The sequence below is a fragment of the Musca domestica genome, unplaced genomic scaffold (assembly GCF_030504385.1).
Source record: "Musca domestica strain aabys unplaced genomic scaffold, Musca_domestica.polishedcontigs.V.1.1 3, whole genome shotgun sequence".
In the NCBI taxonomy this organism is placed as follows: domain Eukaryota; kingdom Metazoa; phylum Arthropoda; class Insecta; order Diptera; family Muscidae; genus Musca; species Musca domestica.
This window is the reverse complement of record NW_026712299.1, coordinates 25,169,123-25,189,226: the sequence shown is the minus strand read 5'-3', so window position 1 is coordinate 25,189,226 and position 20,104 is coordinate 25,169,123. Positions and strand designations below refer to the sequence as shown.

Sequence of the window (20,104 nt, the reverse complement as noted above, 5' to 3'; positions counted from 1 at the left end):
TTTTATTTTATTTTATTTATTTATTTTTTTTTTTTTTTTTTGTGAAAATGAAAATACTTCCGTCGACAATATCTGGTAGCTCACGCTCATTTTAACATATTTAAATATTATCGCATATCTATTATAAAACCAGTAAAAAAAAGTCTTAAAGTCGGGCGAGGCCGACTTTATGATACCCTACACCACTTAGCTAATTTAGTAGAGCTACATATAACAATTACAAGTTTTTATGGGAGAATTCAATCATACACGCTATGATCATAATTATAATTTAAAGTTCAAAAGACTAAATATGCCGAAGCATTTGTATCTTTTAAATTCGGTCTTGTATTGCCCATTTGATATATATGGGAGCTATATCCAAATCTTAACCGATCTTGATAAAATTTAGCAAATGTATTTCTGAGCTGCATTTGATATATTTCCCGAAATATTGTTGTTACAGAGTGCATATAACGGCTGCGGAGGAAAAAAATAACAAATCGGATGAACAATATACATGGGAGCTATAGCTATATCTGAACCGATTTCCATCAAATTTGGCATACTTATTTTCAGGCCTAATTTGGTTGTATGTGCAAAATTCCATACTATTCGGACTGATATTACACGTTTGGTACACAATAAAAGGCAAATCGGACGAAGATATATATGGGAGCTACATCTAAATTTTTACCGATTATGTTCAATTTCAGTAGGGGTTCGTCCTTAGGCCAACCAAATGATTTGTGCAAAATTTCATCTGGATCGGGCAATAAATGCGAACTGTACTTTGTTTACAAAAATACATGGACAGACGGACGGACGGACATACACAAATCGACTCAGAATGTGATTTTATGCAGATCATCAAAAGGAACTATGGGTCTATCTCGTTTCCTTTTTCCTGTTATAAACAAATGCACAAAGATATAATACCCTGACCACCTTGTGGTGTAGGGTATAAATACCGAATATAGACATTATATTAGGATCCATACGAAAACGTGGACCTGCATGGGCAACTTTTGCAATAAGCTATTACAATATTCAAATACGAAACTTGAAAAAGAAAATCTGGTGAATAATCAAAATACCGATTATAGGGAGGGGTTAAACGATATCGTAGACCTATATAGATAATTTTCTTCCAGAGGCTAAGGTACTCAGAAGGAACTAATTTTATGGATTTTCAGACAATTTCATTGACAATTTTTGCAATAATCATCAAAATACCGAATATCGGGGAGTTCCGTTATATGGAGGTTATACGATATCGTAGATCTATATAGACAATTCTCTTTCAGAAAGTTTTGTACTCAAGAGGAAGTCCTAGTGTATGACAGTTCCATTGAAAAATGTGGCTAAAATCTTGTAAATACCTAATATCGGGGGTACCATTGTATGGGCGCTATACGATATCGTGGACCGATATAGCCCATCTTCGAACTTGACCTGCCTGCAGACAAAAAACTGATTCGTGCAAAATTTAAAACATAAAAACATGCGGAAGAGGGAGGAACTTTATTTAGCATAGTTTGCAATGTAAACATGCCAATCGTCAACACAATGTTTCTATTCTTAGCTATACTTCATAATCTGCTGAGGTTTTCCCGTCATTTTGGAAAGAATCATTATACCCTACAACACTATGTGTTGGGGGTATTATAAGTTTGATTGGCCCAAAAATTATGTAAAACCTCGAAATATTGGTTTCCCACATAGGAAAGTATGTATGGATCTTCCTAGCTCGCCGAGCTGAGTCGATCTAGCTATGTATGTCCGTCCGTCCGTCTGTCCGTCTGTCCATGTTAATTTGTAATCACTCTACAGGTCGCAATTATGGCCCGATCTTCACGAAATTTAGAATGTAGGTGGGGCTTGGACCAGAATAGAACCCTATTAGTTTTGGAGATGATCGCCAAATTTTTAGGGGTTGAAATGGACCAAATACTGAAAAAATGTCGGATTTTGCAGTAGCTATACAGGTCGCATGTAGATAGAGTTTAGGGCGGGGAAGAAGCTTACTAATTTGGGTGGTCATCGGATAATATTTAGCGGGTAAAATATACCATATCTTTTGTGTTGAAAACCGTGAATATTTTAAATCCCGGCGAAATCACAAAACCATCACAAGGTTACTTCTGACCTTTACATTGATGTTATTATCCAACAAATCGGATATATAGCAAAATATGTGCGATATATATGTCTATCAAAGGAGACATGCTTGAAAGATCTCTTATATGTAGAGAACGGCTGAACTGATTTCGACAGTTCTCATTAATTCAGAATGACCTCTTGGCAGGAAAGAAAAAACGTCTAAAAAATCGCATAAAAATATCTCTCTAAAGATGAAAATATTGATTTTGTAAAATTTTCTCATATTTTTTTCAATTTTGTCACATTTTCATTTTGAATTAAACATTTGGTAATATTTCTACAGCTAACAAAACTAAGTAGTTAGGATATCAGGATATCATATACAGATCTCATTTATGGCCCGATCCTTAGGAAATTTTGCATGGGGATAAGATGAGGGTCAGAATTGTAGCCTACTCGTTTTGGAGATGATCGCCATATGTTTAGGGGTTGAAATGGACCAAAAAACTGCAAAATTGTCAGCAGGTCGTAATTATGGCCCGATCCTCACGCAAATTTGAATGGGGGTTACCGGACATTGCAAAAGCCAAGCATTTTTGGATGGCCATCCAAAAATATTCAATGTGTGAAGGAGTTTGCCAACTTTTGTGGACAAAATACGAAAATGTCCATTCCAGTGACTTTTTGGAGAATTCACAAATACAGGAAAGACGCACTTCCGACTATTTCGTTAACGCTGATTTCGTTGAAGAATAAAGTCAAATGTCTGTATCTCATATAGATGCGTTTCAGTCAAAAACCAATAATAAATGTTAATCTTTTGCCACTTCTGAGAGATTATAGGTCTTTGGAAAATATTGGTTCCAGATCTAGGAAGACCATTTACGTGCAACATCGACCAATTAATTTGGAAATGAGCAAATTAGTTTAAGTTGCTATTATTCGAAAATTAGAGAACGAAACCTGATGGTTTTCTTTTATTATTTGTCACAATATCTTGTGGAATTCTGTCGAGTATTTCGCCTATATAAACTGTATGGTTCATTATAGTGTTGTAGGGTATTCAACGGTCGGCCCCGCTCGACTGTAGCCTTTGCTTACTTGTTTAATTAAATTTCAAATTATTTTATTCTGAGAACGAAAATATATATTCGATATTGGTAAAATCTTAGGTGAGCCATTGGTAAGACTTTGAATCTAAATATATGATTACATGAAGTACTCAAACCCAATATGCCTCTTTGTCCGTTCTATAAACTGCACAAACGTATTTAAATTTCACTAAGGATGAAAAACATTTGAAAGAATTCCTCTCGAATTTTATTAGAAGAAATAACTTTTTTTTTTTTGGCCACATTATTTCTTTCATCTTTGGAGTGGTTTCTAAAGAAATAAACCGGGAACAATGAAAGTCGTGGGACCAAATGAAAAATCCCAATTCCTATTTACCATACATTGGAATAATTACATTTAATTAAATATTCAATGAAGACTTTCCATTTAACAAAATTCTGTTAACAACGCTCATGCTTGTTGTTTTTGGTGTAATTAATTAAACTTTACGTCAAAACAATATTTAAAGTGTGCGATTGAAAGCAGCAAAAATGATTTTTACATTCAAATTGATTCATTCGGAATGCGCTGTGGTTAAATGCTTTTCCCAGTTTGCTACCACCGCGGTTGTTGTTGTTCTTGCCGCTGCTGTTGTTGTTTACTTTTAATGAGTTTTCTTAATGGAACAGGAAATGCGAATATCAATTAAAATGCTGTTTGATTGAAACACTCAGACTGTTTGTTCGGCAACAACTTAACTCAACAGAATGATTGGTTTGAAGTTCCTTCTTTTTTCCAACCGAATGCGTAAGTTGGCGGTTGGAATCAGAAGAATGTGGAACACATACTATATGGTAATTAAATTTGTGCGAACGGCAGTTACAAACATTGATTTAAATTCATTTGCCATTATTCATGGCAAATTATGAGTATTGGTGATTTTCAAAAGTTTAAAGGGGGCTTTTGTACATCTAGTACCAAATAATATTGGCGTATAGAGCATGATATGACTTCGATAATAATTATATTAAAAACCAGTAAAGAAAGTCTTAAAGTCGGGCGGGGCCGACTTTATGATACCCTACACCACTTTGCTGATTTAGTAGAGCTCCGCTAACAATTAAAAGTTTTTATAGGAGAATTCAATCATACACGCTATGATTATAATTATAATTTAAAGTTCAAAGGACTAAATATGCCGATGCATTTGTATCTTTTAAATTCGGACTTGTGTTGCCCATTTGGTGCACAAATAATTTAAAATCGGATAAAAATATATATGGGAGCTATATCCAAATCTAAACCGATCTCGATAAAATTTGGCAAAGATATTTCTGAGCTGTATTTGATATATTTCCCTGAATATCGTGGTTTCCGAGTGAATATTACAGTTGTGGGTAACAAATGTGCCAAATCGGATGAGCAATATACATGGAAGCTATAGCTATATCTGAACCGATCTTCACCAAATTTGACATACTGGCTTCTACTTTCAATTCGGTCGTAAGTGCCAAATTCCATACCATTTGGACAAATATTAAACGTTTGGTGCACAATAAAAGGTATATCGAACGAAGTTATGTATCTCGATAAAATATAGCAGATGTATTACTGAGCTGTATTTGATATATTTCCCCAAATATTGTTGTTGCAGAGTGCATATTACGGCTGCGGAGGACAAAAATAACAAATCGGATGAACAATATATATGAGAGCTATAGCTATATATATGAACCGATTTCGATCAAATTTGGCATACTTATTTTCAGGCCTAATTTGGTTGTATGTGCAAAATTCCATACTATTCGGACTAATATTACACGTTTGATGCCTAATAAAAGGAAAATCGGACGAAGATATATATGGGAGCTATATCTAAATTTTTATCGATTATCTCCAATTTCAATAGGATTTGTCCTTGGGCCAAGCAAATGATCTGTGCAAAATTTCATCTGGATCGTCAATAAATGCGACCTGTACTTTGTTTACAAAAAAATGGACAGACGGACGGACACGTATAAATCGACTCAAAATGTGATTCTACGCAGATCATCAAAAGGAAATATGGGTCTATCTCGTTTCCTTTTGCCTGTTACAAACAAATGCACAAAGACATAATACCCCGACCACCTTGTGGTGTAGGGTATAAAAATATTTATTGGAGCAATAGATTTTCCGAACATATTAAAAAATTAGGTTGAATACGAAAAAGAATCTATCAAATTTGAGCTGATATTAATTATATGGTGAACAATAACCGTAAAATCGGATGAAGATGCATATCGAAGCTATGAAAAATCTGAATCTCAATAGAACTTGGCAGAGGTATTCACGAGTTGTGTTTAATGTCCGGAATCAAAATCATTGTTGCGGAGTGCATATTACGCATGTGAGGATGTATACTATATATCGGAGCTATGGCTAGATCTAAACCGATCTTCGCCAAATTTGATGTACTTGCTTCTTGACTAAATTCGGTGGGATGTGCCAAAATACAGGTCATTTGGACTGATATTTGCCATTTGGTGCACAATTAACCTGAAATCCGTTAAAGATATATATGGGAGCTATACATAAATTTGAAACAATTCTCACCAATTTCAATAGGGTTCGTCCTTGGGCCAAACAAATGTTGTTTGCGAAATTTCATCTCAATCGGATAATAAATGCTTCCTGCATTTTGTTCACAAGAATACATGGACAGACGTACCGACATGCATAAATGGACTCAGAATGTGATTCTATGCAGATCATCAAAAGGAAATATGGGTCTATCTCGTTTCCTTTTGCCTGTTACAAACAAATGCACAAAGACATAATACCCCTACCACCATGTGGTATGGAGCATAAAAATAAAGAGTCATCAAGCACATTGATATTATTGGTCATAAATTTAATAAAATTGGTCATTTGTTATTTCTCTATCGGTCACAATGTACTCAATGTTGATAGAAATATAGGGATGTTGAAGGTTTATACAGAATAAGAAATCGGATAGTTAACGAAAATTTTGATCCATAAGCCAAAGAGAAAAATTGTAAGGAATAATATACAAATTCACTATATTCTCACATGCCCATAAATTGAGACCTTAGCTCCTAATTTACCAATGAAATTTTCTTTTATACGCTTTTGATGCCAATTCGTCACTTAGATCTTGTCACTCAATCCTCATACTTCATGCTTATCATTCACCACAACAATCTACATTATTAAAAAGCATATGCATCTCTTTTTGCTTCTTTCATGTCTGACACTTCATTTCTATACCCACTTGAAGAGAACACATACTCGCCTCTTCCTTTAACGAAATTTTATGTCAAACATAATCATCGCAAAATACCTTTTCATTTGATATTTATCTTGACATAATGAAGCTAAACAAGGTCTTTAATAACAAGGCAGATAAGTGTTTGTCATCTTTATTGAAATCGTTCTCTACAATGGGAGATGGAAGTTTTGGAAATTATTTGCAATCTTTGTACTCGTCAAAAAGGTGCAAACGACTCAAATGCACAATATAATATTATATAAATAGATAAAAAGGCATAAAGTTTTTTGAGAACTTCCACCATTTGGAAATTAAAAACACGTTAGATTTTTCATTAATTTTTATGATTGTTAATTATAAAAGGACCATTTTTGAATTTTTGTTTACTGGCTAGGCGCTCTCAATAAGAACCCCGAATAACAATTTTAGGGGGTTCTGCTAAAAAATGTAAAAACACCTTTAGATTAAAAAAAAAATAAACGATTTTAATTTTTTTCGTGTAGAGTTAGTGTACTCAGTGAGAATCCCAAATATTAAAGAAAAATACTAAAAAAAATATTTAAATCCTAAAACATAAATAAAATCGTGTATTGGGGCTATAGAACTTCAAATTCAAAACAATAATTACTTTCGAGGGAAACGTGATCAAAGCCTACAAAAGAAAGTAGGCCATTGGTATAGTAAATCTGTCGAGGCCGACTTTTACCTCTAAGCATATTTAGCAGATCTACCTGTAATGAACATAGGAATTTTGTCTAAAATCAGGAAAACTATCGTCATTATTATCAAGCGTATTATTGCTTTAGAACGTTTGAAATATCAAATGGAACAAATGTATGTAAAACTATATTTTATTCAGAATTCCTTTGGACATTTTTGTCTACAAAAATGAATATATAATTTTTAAGATTTGATCTGGTGGTCATGAAGACTCGTTGCAGGCGAACCGTTATCATAATAAAAGAACTCCAACAACTCCTCGCCATCATTCGTGTGACTAAAGAAATATTAAGATTGGACACCCTTCCTTAGAGTACATATCCAGTTTGTTCTGAAGCCTTGAATCCCTGTAATATCCTTAGAAACCTTGCATATGTTTGTAGTTTCTGCTAAAGTACTTTTTAAGGTCTCGCAGATGATATACCATATCTTTGTAGATCCTGCTGGAGTACTTATTAAGGTCTCTTGCTTTCCTTGTAGAATTTGCTCGAGGTCTCTTGCAGCCGTAGCTTCGCATCCTCCTATGCTTAATTATTACCTTTCCAAATCTAGCGATTTTTGGGAAAGGTTTGAGAAGGTGTAATTCGATATTTCCCATCTCCAAACTTAATCTTAGCTTAAAAAATGTAGCGATTGCACCAAATTTGGACGACATCAGGCAGACAGGTGAATAGATAGTCATTGCTGGTTCCAAAATAAATATCCTGTAGATAACTCCTATCAAATAAACTTAGGGTCTAAAACCTCCATTCTATTCTCTATTCTATGTTTTGACCGTATCGAATGATATATAACATCTATAGCCATACGGCTGAGTGTATAAAATGGTGAAATCCTTGCCATCTTTGAAAAACTAAAGCAAATTGTCGTACTGTAATACGACCTGGGACTATGAAATTCAGAACTGAAACCCTTCGATCGTCAACAATGAATGTCTTTATTAAAAATTGTGTTAATCAATCAACCTTTTCTACCCTAGCTAAATTATCGCACCTAGGGCTCGGATAAACTAAGCAATATGCACTCCGTAATTGCCAAGTTTTATCGAGATCGGTTAAGATTTGGATATAACTTCCATATACATATTTACTCGATTTCAAGTTTATTGAGCACCAAATGATTAATCTTTTTCAGATTTCAATGGTTTTTGACACTTACGAACGAATCTACCGTGGAGGAAATTTTATCAATTTTGGAAAAAGAATCGGTTAAGATATTCCCGATTTTGTATTTAAGTCCATCATACAGCATAGAAATAGCTCTGCTAAAGAGATCGGGACAGATTTGGATATAGATCCCATATACAGGGTTGCCCATACTCGACGGACCCATGGGACCATTCCAATCGACGAGGCTTGTCCGCAGGCAACATTATTTGCGTCAATTGAATTCTGTTCGGGAACAAATGCAAATCAATGCGAATAATCCGTTGTAAAGTGGACCGAGCCATGCCCAACTGCTGAGAACGTCGTTTTTGGGATGTTCTTGGGGACCTCTCAACACTGGCTCGTACGGCAGCGATATTCTCGCCGATCGCCTTTATATGGCCTCTTCGGATTAAAAAAAAACCTTACCAGTCAAAAATTTTTCGAATAAACGCTTAATGGTGTTCTTAGAAGGCGCACTTCTCACATTTTTTAATGTTTTAAAAGCACGTTGAGTTTTCACAATTGACTTCTTCTGTTGAATGTAACTTCAACTATTTCAGAGCGCTTGCGTGGCGTGTATTGGTTCATGGTAAAAATCTGCTTGGACTGACGCTTCAAACGCGGTATGCCATTAAGCGATGTGACATCTCTGTCAAAAGTTATGGCGTTGCCAGATGGGTCCGTCGAATATGGGCAACCCTGTACATATTCTTTTCGATTTCACGTTTATTGTGTCTAAAAACAGACACAAGTGCGACAAATTTAGTAGAAATCGACTCAGAGGAGGAGATGCCTCCCATACACTCGTATTAGTTCCTCTCGGCTCTAAGTTATATCTGCTTTAAGTCATAATTTGCATTCAAAAACAATCATAGTTTGGATGATTTATTTTCCATGAATTCTTCATAAAAACGTTTATTTATTGTGGGTAGCTCTACTAAATATGCAAAGTGGTGTGGGGTATCATAAAGACGACCCGCCCGACTTTTAGCCTTTCTTTACTCGTTTTACATTTCATTCTTGAAAAAATGATTTCGGCCGGTTTTTTGATTTTAGTAACTACACTATGCAACAGTCCATATAAATTGCATCGTATTTACATGCTAAAGAGAATTAAACAAATAAAAAACAGTTCGGACCTTCAATACTAATTATTATATGGAAGGATCTTGTAAAATTGCAAAAAAATCTCTTAAAAACTGCTGCTAAAAATATTAAATTACCAAATATTGGGTGGAGCAGTTAATTGAGCGCTCTATGAAATCGTTGAGCAACATAGCCAATTACCTACCAGAGAAGGCGGTGGCTATTGCGAATTCGAAATAACAATTTAGAGATAGATCAGTTGAAAAATTTAACTAAAACCGGAAAATTTTGGAGGATTGAAAGGTACCATTATAAGGGGGAATTTTTGAAGATGGTGACCTCTATAGTTATTTTTTGATCATAGGACAGACTAAACCAGTAAAGAAAGTCCTAAAGTCGGGCGGGGCCGATTTTATGATACCCTACACCACTTTGCTAATTTAGTTGAGCTCCACATAACAATTAAAAGTTTTTATGGGAGAATTCAATCATACACCCTATGATTATAATTATAATTTAAAATTCAAAGGATTAAATATGCCGAAGCATTTATATCTTTTAAATTCGGACTTGTATTGCCCATTTGGTGCAAAATTAATTTGAAATCAAATAAAGATATATATGGGAACTATATCCAAATCTGAACCGATCTCGATAAAATTTGGCAAATATATTTCTGAGCTATATTTGATATATTTCCCTGAATATCGTTGTTATGGAGTGCATATTACGGCTGCGGGTAACAAATACAACAAATCGGATGAACAATACATATGGGAACTATAGCTATATCTGAACCGATCTTCACCAAATTTGGCATACTACCTTCTAGACAATTTCAATTCGGTCGTATGTGCCAAATTCCATCCCATTTGGGCAAATATTAGACGTTTGGTGCACAATAAAATTTAAATCGGACGAAGTTACATATGGGAGCTATATGCAAATCTGAACCAATCTCGATATAATTTGGCAAATATATTTCTGAGCTATATTTGATATATTTCCCCGAATATTGTTGTTACAGAGTGCATATTATGGCTGCGGAGGACAAAAATAACAAATCGGATGAACAATATATATGGGAGCTATAGCTATATCTGAACCGATTTCAATCAAATTTGGCATACTTATTTTCAGACCTAATTTGGTTGTATGTGCAAAATTCCATACTATTCGGGCTGATACTACACGTTTGGTGCACAATAAAAACCAAATCGGACGAAAATATATATGGGAGCTATATCCAAATTTTGACCGATTATCTTCAATTTCAATAGGGTTGGTCCTTGGGCCAAACAAATGTTGTTTGGAAAATTTCATCTCAATCGGATAATAAATGCGACCTGCATTTTGTTTACAAGAATACATTGACAGACGGACGGACGTCCGACCACCTTTTTGTCATAGGAAGTATTACTCATTGGGAACATCAAATACCAAAGTTAAAACAATTTCTCTGAAAAGTATGACATAAATCTTAAAAATATGGTAATTTGGGAAGTGCAGCTATATGGGGATAGTTATCTGCATGAATATTGCCAACGTACTTGGAACAAAAACCAACAATTTAAGCAAATTCGGTTTAAAATATTGCCGAAAATACCCAAACCACCTTAATTTCTTCAGTACAGTCATATGGGGGCTATACAAGAACGTGGAGGAATATAGCCCATTTTCAATATCAAAAATTGAATTACGTCTAAATTTAACCTTGTCAACATACCTTCCATCTCGGAATGAAAAAAAAAAAACTTAATATAACCTCCATGCTACGTTGGAGGGTATGATAATATCTGAAGACCTATTTACGTGTAATATAAGCTTCATTTCCTCGGATATATCATGTCTTTTTTCCCTTTTAATGAAGCTTACACAGTTTTTGCTTGTTATACTTTAGGACTTACGATGACATATAATGTTTTTATAAGAGCTCTGAAGAACTACTTACAAGCTTTCCAACACAGCGTATAATCTACATTCAATTCGGTATGTAACGTATACGACATTCTGTGTTATACACCGAACAATTTCCATTTTCCCAAATGACTCTCATCACTACTCATAATATTGCGATTCTCTTTATAGGTGTTACCTAGAAACTGCGTTTTTTCGTATTTGCCAGCAAAATACCTTGTCACCACCTTGCAAAGATATTCCCATGCGAAACAGCGAAAAGCTCCTCCAACGGAATAATAAGTTTTCAATTTTAAAATCTGTCGCGAAGAAAACATCAGGAAGATGAAAGTGCAAGAGCAACAAGACAAAAAAAAACATAAGACACATAATAGGTACTTTACTGTTAAAACCATAACGAAATTTCCGTCAAAAGGAAATAATGTCGGAAGTAGAAAATAAAAAGGAAATAGAAAAACAGGAATGAAAAGACAACGCCAACACACACACACAATCGCTAAACTTAAAGAACTATGACAAAGCAACATGACTTGAAAAGAAAAGTACAAACTCCGAGCCGAATACGAAGAGAACTTTAAAACAATGGAGATGATGACGAAAAGGATCCCTGGAAAATATGCTTTAAAATTATACTTTTCTTTCATTTATTCTTTTGCATATAACTTTTCTTTATTTATATCAAAGAGATGAAATTTGTCGAGAGGGGAAAATTAAATGAAAAAGTATGCCGTTTGATGAGGATGCAATTGGGGGCACGTGATAATTGATCTTTGCAAGGCGAAGCCTAGTGGTTCCATTTTGGGAAGTCTATGGTTTTAGAAATACCGATGTGAATTGTATTTAAAATCGAAACATTCTAGGTTCTTATTGTGAATTCAAGTTATGGTAAGCATTTCCCAAAAAGACAGGCCTACGGGCATAAACGTCAAATGTTCTAAATCGGATTTCATCGAAAGAGTCATGGGGTCTAAAATCTTTATTTTGAAAATCAGAGTTTGGTCGTATCAAACATGCCCTCTGTAGCCTTGAAGCTGAGGTTAAACTACAAATTAAAAACAAGTAAAAAATCAGCTAAGTTCGACCGGGTCGAAATTTTTATACCCTCCGGCATTTGGAAGAAACTTGAAAAATTTCCAAAAAAATCTGTAGAAGACGTAGTCTTGCACAAGTAATTTGTGGCATAGACTGAAGTAACGATTCCGAATTTTATACAGGAAATTTGAAATAATTCCGGTAAATAATGTCGCAAGAACCATGAAAATACCAAATATCTGGGCGTACCGTTAAATGGGCGCTATACTAACACGTGGACCTATTGGCTAAAACCATAAAACTGCCGAATATCGGAAAGTGTCGTCATATGGGGGATATAAGATATAGTGAACTGATATAAAATATACTTTTCCAGGGGGTAAAGTAGTCACGAAGAACTCCCTGTGTAGAATTTCAGACAATTTTATTGAAAAATGTGGCTAAAATCATCAAAATACCGAATATTGGGGGTTCAGTTATGTGGGGCTATACGATGTCGTGGACTCTCATAAATTCTATACAACTGCTCACAAAGGAGTCCTTGTGCGAATTTTCAGATAATTCCATTGAAAAATGTTTTTAAAATCATCAAAATACCGAATATCGGGGGTACCGTTATATAGGGGCTATACGATATCGTGGATCGACACAGCCCATCTTCGAACTTGACCTACCTGTAAGTTCCGAATAATTCAACGTGCTTTTAAAACATTAAACCAGTAAGGAAAGCTCAAAAGTCGGGCGGGGCCGACTATATGATACCCTACACCACTATGCATATTTAGTAGAGCTCTCGTAAAAAGGTTTATACAGGGCATTTCAGAGCTCTATGAGATATTTGGTACAAAATCAAAATCTATCTAATTCTATCGAGCATTTTACGAACTATTGCTATCTCTGAAACGGGTTTCTCCAAATTTTACGTATTAGCTTCCAGACTGAATTCGGTCTTATGTACGAAAATTAAGGTGATTTGGGCTGATATTGACCATTTAGTGCAAATTTAACCCGAAATCGGATAAAGATATATATGGGAGCTATATCCACATCTGAACCGATTTCGATAAAGTTTAAAACAGCTATTCCTGTGCTCCATCTAATACCTGGTACCAAATATCACGGTTGTGGAGTGAATATTACGAATGTATGGGACTAAAACACTAAATCGGATGAAACATATATATGGTTGCTATATCTATATCTGAACCGATTTTCACTAAATTTGATATACTTGCTTCTAGGCTGAATTTGGTCCGATGTACTAAAATTCAGTCCAGTTGGACTTATATCGGCCATTTGGTGCACAATTAACCCGAAATCGGATGAAGATATATATGGGAGCTATATCCAAATCTGAACCGATTTCGATAAAATTACAAACAGCTATTTCTGGACTGTATCTTATATCTGGTGCCAAATATCATTCTTGTGGAGTGCATATTACGAATGTGAGAGGCTTAAACACCAAATCGGATGAAAGATATATATGGGAGCTATAGCTATATCTGAACCGACTTTCACTAAATTTGATATACTTGCTTCTAGGCTGAATTTGGTCCGATGTACTAAAATTCAGTCCATTTGGACTTATATCGGCCATTTGGTGCACAATTAACCCGAAATCGGATGAAGATATATATGGGAGCTATATCCAAATCTGAACCGATTTTCTCCAAATTTGATATACTTGCTTCTAGGCCGAACTCGGTTGGGTGTGCCAAAATTCAGGTAATTTGGACTGATAGTGGACATTTGGTGCACATTTAACCCGAAATCGGATGAAGATATATATGTTAGCTATAGCTGTTTCTGAACCGATTTTCTCCAAATTTGTTGTATTTGCTTTAAGGCTAATCTCGGTCACATGTGCCAAAATTCGGGCCATTTGGGCTGATATTGGCCATTTGGTGGTCAATTAACCCGAAATCGGATGAAGATATATATGGGAGCTATATCCAAATCTGAACCGATTTCGATAAAATTTAAAACAGCTATTTCTGTGCTCCATCTAATACCTGGTACCAAATATCACGGTTGTGGAGTGCATAGTAGGAATGTGAGGGACTTAAAGATCAAATCGGATGAAAGATATATATGCTAGCTATAGCTATATCTGAACCGATTTTCTCCAAATTTAATATACTTGCTTCTAGGCCGAACTCGGTTGGGTGTTCCAAAATTCAGGTAATTTGGACTGATAGTGGACATTTGGTGCACATTTAACCCGAAATCGGATGAAGATATATATGGGAGCTATATCTAAATTTGATCCGATTCTCACCAATTTCAATAGGGTTCGTCCTTGGGCCAAACATACATTGTTTGGAAAATTTCATCTCAATCGGATAATAAATGCGACCTGCATTTTGTTCACAAGAATACATGGACAGACGGACGGACGGACAGACGGACGGACATGCATAAATCGACTCAGAAAGTGATTCTATGAAGGTTCTCAAAAGTAACTATGGGTCTATCTCGTTTCCTTCTCCATGTTACAAACAAATGCACAAAGACATAATACCCTTACCACTATGTGGTGTAGGGTATAAAAATGTGAGAAGTGCGCTTTCTAAGAACACCATTAAGCGTTTATACGAAAAATTTTCGACTGGTAAGGCTCTTTCTAATCCGAAGAGGCCATATAAAAGTCGACCAAGGCGATCGGCCGAGAATATCGCTGCCGTACGAGCCAGTATTGAGAGGTCCCCAAGAACATCCTAAAAACGCCGTTCTCAGCAGTTGGGCATGGCTTGGTCCACTTTACAACGGATTATTCGCATTGATTTGCATTTGTTCCCGTACAAAATTCAATTGACGCAAAAAATGTTGCTAGCGTACAAGCCTCGTCGATTGGAATGGGCCCATGGGTCCGTCGAATATGGGCAACCCTGTATAATAGATCTTGTGTTGATAGAAATTTTGAGATGTGCCAAGTCTGAATGGAATCGGATGTTAATTTCGGGTTTTATGAGCTTCATGGGTATATAAAATGTTGACCCTTTGAGCGGGAGGTACCAGAAGGGAGGCACCAGACCTTGGGCTATTAAAAATATTGTGATATTTGAATACAATTGAATTTTTACATCACATTTTTTTTAGAGTTATAGTTATTCAAAATTTCGACCCTTTGTGGGGGAGGTATTTGATAGTGTGGACCGATACTGCCCATTTTTCGCACCAGACCTAGCACTGATGTAAACATTAGAATTTTCAGTTGTAGCAAAATCGGATTATTCTTTCTCTTTCTGTGCAGTAAAACATTTTTTTGAAAACATCGACCTTTTTGTTGGTACCTTGGACCCATAATGCCCATCTCCGTACTTGATCTAAGTTTGATAATAACATTGCGATGTAACAAGTTTTGAAAAATCGGATACTCTTTTTATACCCTACACTACATAGTGGTAAGGGTATTATGTCTTTGTGCATTTGTTTGTAACATGGAGAAGGAAACGAGATAGACCCCTAGTTACTTTTGAGAACCTTCATAGAATCACTTTCTGAGTCGATTTATGCATGTCAGTCCGTCTGTCCGTCCGTCCGTCCGTCCGTCCGTCCGTCCGTCCGTCCGTCCGTCTGTCCATGTATTCTTGTGAACAAAATGCAGGTCGCATTTATTATCCGATTGAGATGAAATTTTCCAAACAATGTATGTTTGGCCCAAGGACGAACCCTATTGAAATTGGTGAAAATCGGATCAAATTTAGATATAGCTCCCATATATATCTTCATCCGATTTCGGGTTAAATGTGCACCAAATGTCCATTATCAGTCCAAATTACCTGAATTTTGGCACACCCAACCGAGTTCGGCCTAGAAGCAAGTATGTCAAATTTGGAGAAAATCGGTTCAGATATAGCTATAGCTCCCATATATATCATTCATCCGATTTGATCTTTAAGTCCCTCACATTCCTACTATGCACTCCACAACCGTGATATTTGGTACCAGGTATTAGATGGAGCACAGAAATAGCTGTTTTAAATTTTATCGAAATCGGTTTAGATTTGGATATAGCTCCCATATATATCTTCATCCGATTTCGGGTTAATTGACCACCAAATGGCCAATATCAGCCCAAATGGCCCGAATTTTGGCACATGTGACCGAGATTAGCCTTAAAGCAAATACAACAAATTTGGAGAAAATCGGTTCAGAAACAGATATAGCTCCCATATATATCTTCATCCGATTTCGGGTTAAATGTGCACCAAATGTCCACTATCAGTCCAAATTACCTGAATTTTGGCACACCCAACCGAGTTCGGCCTAGAAGCAAGTATATCAAATTTGGAGAAAATCGGTTCAGATATAGCTATAGCTCCCATATATATCTTTCATCCGATTTGGTGTTTAAGCCTCTCACATTCGTAATATGCACTCCACAAGAATGATATTTGGTACCAGATATAAGATACAGCCCAGAAATAGCTGTTTGTCATTTTATCGAAATCGGTTCAGATTTGGATATAGCTCCCATATATATCTTCATCCGATTTCGGGTTAATTGTGCACCAAATGGCCGATATAAGTCCAAATGGACTGAATTTTAGTACATCGGACCAAATTCAGCCTAAAAGCAAGTATATCAAATTTAGTGAAAATCGGTTCAGATATAGATATAGCAACCATATACATGTTTCATCCGATTTAGAGTTTTAGTCCCACACATTCGTAATATTCACTCCACAACCGTGATATTTGGTACCAGGTATTAGATGGAGCACAGGAATAGCTGTTTTAAATTTTATCGAAATCGGTTCAGATTTGGATATAGCTCTCATATATATCTTCATCCGATTTCGGGTTAAATGTGCACTAAATGGTCAATATCAGCCCAAATCACCAGTCTAGAAGCTAATACGTAAAATTTGGAGAAACCCGGTTCAGAGATAGCTATAGTTCGTAAAATGCACGATAGAATTAGATAGATTTTGATTTTGTACCAAATATCTCATAGAGCTCTGAAATGCCCTGTATAAACCTTTTTACGAGAGCTCTACTAAATATGCATAGTGGTGTAGGGTATCATATAGTCGGCCCCGCCCGACTTTTGAGCTTTCCTTACTGGTTGAGAGTTATCTTTTCAAAGGTTATGTAGCAAAATCGGATTATTCTTTCTCTTTCTGTGCAGTAAAATATTTGTTTTTTTTTTTTTTTTTTTTTGAATACTTCAACCTTTTTTGGGGTAATTGGTACCTTGGACCAATATTGCCCAACTCCGAACTCCATCTAAGTTTGATAATAATATTACAATGTAACAAGTTTGGACAAAATCGGATACTCCCTTCGAGAGTTATCGCGTGCACCAGTCAGACAGATGGACGGACGTCGCTAGATCGATTCCAAATGTCCTGAAACGGATTTGCTCCAAAGAGACCTAGGGTCTAAAACCGATATTTCGATGAGAAACGTTTTGTCCGTATCAAATGATATATACCCTCTCTAGCCATATAACTGAGGGTATAATAAGTTATAACAATTAGTCCCTTCGTATTTAAATGGAATAGCTCATATCTTTCTTGGTACCTAAGACCCTTGTAACTTGTTAATAATGGCACATCGAATAAAACAAAAAATAAAGAATATGTATTAACAAAGAAGATTACCAGCTGGCTTATTTCAGATGGATGAATGGTTTAATTCTTGTTGTCCGTTTTGTGTGCGCTATGACAAAAGGCTGACGCTGACGCTCTTTGCAAAATAATGATAACGATGAGACAGGGAAATCTTGTTTAATGCCTCCTGTTAATATTTAATGGCCAGCAAGTGGTGTGAAATTTTCTTCACAGCTTTAATTTCGCTGTAGCGACGAGTATTGTCATTTTGTTTTGCGTATCGTCCTTTTACTTCTACGCAAAAAGTGCTAAGGTTAATCTCTCTCCTTGCTTTTTGAACCTCTGCGCAGCACAATAGGATTAACAAAGCTAATGAATAAGATAATAATTTGTAAGACGAAAACAAAAGATGTATTTCTTTTGTAAGAATGTGTCCAATATAATAAGAAGATGGCTTATGAGGATGTTATTGAAAATGTGATCCTTTATTGTAAAGTGTTTTTTTGTCGTAGGCTGAGGTCGTCAGTCATATTTCCAACTAGACCTTAAAGAATAGAAAAAGAAGAATTACTTATTTGTCGGGAGATTAGATCGGGAATTAATAGATGTAATTACCAATTTGCTACAGATATGGTAAATTGCCTTCAAACATAATCGGGAACTCAATAAGTTGAATGGATAATACAGCCTAAGACAGAAAATTGTGTGTGTAGGTCCACGTCTTCGTATAGCCCCCATATGACGATACCTATCGATACCGGAATTCTTTCAAATTTGGTATTTGATGTTCGTAATGAATGCTACAGCCTATGACAGGAGATTGTCTCTGCAGGTCCACGTCTTCGTATAGCTCCCATATAACGTTACCTCCTAATATTCGGTATTTTGATGATCTTAGCGTCATTATTCACCGGAGTTGTTGTAAAATTGGTATTTGAAGTTCGTTATGGGAACTACAGCCTAAGACAGAAAATTGTCTATGCATGTCCAGGTCTTCATATAGGCCCCATATATCAGTACCTCCCTATATTCGGTATTTTGAAGATTTTACGTACAATACTCACCGGACCTATAGCCTGCGACAGAAAATTGTCTATGCAAGTCCAGGTCTTCGTATAGGTCCGATATAACGGTACCTCCCTATATATTTGATGATTTTAGCTACATTATTCACCGTTTATTTCAAATTTCGAATTTGAATATAGTAACGGCTTCTGACAAACAATGCCTATGTTGGTCCACGTCGTATATACCCCAATATAACGGCTATTTTTAAGGTTCTAACTGAATTTTTAACGGATTTTATTTTTTGAAAATTTCCAAATTCGTTCCAAATGGTGGAAGGTATTCAAAGTTCAGCCCGACCGAACTTACTGCTTTTTAACTTGTTGTGTTTAAAGCAGTTGAAGTTAGATATAAATATAAGATATATATACATATAAATTAACTTACTTAATTTAATCAAGAAGCGACAGCTGCACCGTATATATCAAGATGTTGATTTTAAGAAGAATAAGTTTTACATAGTGATGGTAGTAAAATTTTCAATTTCCTTAAACATAAAAATTGTAAACAATATCCGAATTAAATCTCAAGGAAAAAGTGATGTTGAAACCTTATTTTCCAGATTCCTTATTAAATGCCAGTTCGCTCATCGACTAATGCACCATATTGTTTTATGGGTCCAACAGTCAAAGGAAGATGTAGAACTTGTTAGGAAACTCGTGTGTTAAAGGCTCTCAGCGAAGAATGCGTAGGAAAATCCTCTTTTGCATTAATTCAGCGAATTTCGTATGAAGAGGAACTTTGTTTTCCGAAACGTGATCCGGTCGGTCGGGATAAAATATTGTTAATTTGGAAAAGTTCACAAACAAATCTTATTTTAAAATTGACAAAGTTATCTTTTCGAAATATTTTATTAAAATTATTTGATTTTTCTGAAAATATTTGGAAATTTCAAATTTTATATTTCAAACGAACTGTGTTTTCCAAAAATGTTATTTCCTTGTTACCGTTTCACAAAGTGTAAGGCACAGTGCCACAATTGAAACTATGATTTTGATATTCGGTTGAAGACCATTCGTTGATAATTTGGCACCATGGTGTTGATGTTCAATTTATAGGTAGTGGGCGCAAATGGATTCAGAATTCATCGATGTTTAATTTTTTGAAAATTTATTTGAAAAATACGTACGTTTTGCAAGTGTACACCGAAACTTGGAAATATAAGATGA

The 20,104-nt window shown here is 35.5% G+C and overlaps 1 long non-coding RNA gene across 1 annotated transcript in view; it reads right to left on the bottom strand.

The window, feature by feature from the left end:
* Positions 1-19,850, bottom strand: part of LOC109613595 (uncharacterized) — a 56,960-nt gene extending 37,110 nt beyond the window's left edge. The window contains exon 1 of the long non-coding RNA XR_002195088.2: positions 19,323-19,850. This is a non-coding gene — a long non-coding RNA (uncharacterized LOC109613595). The remainder of the gene's footprint in view (positions 1-19,322) is intronic.
* Between the last annotated feature and the right edge of the window lie 254 nt (positions 19,851-20,104).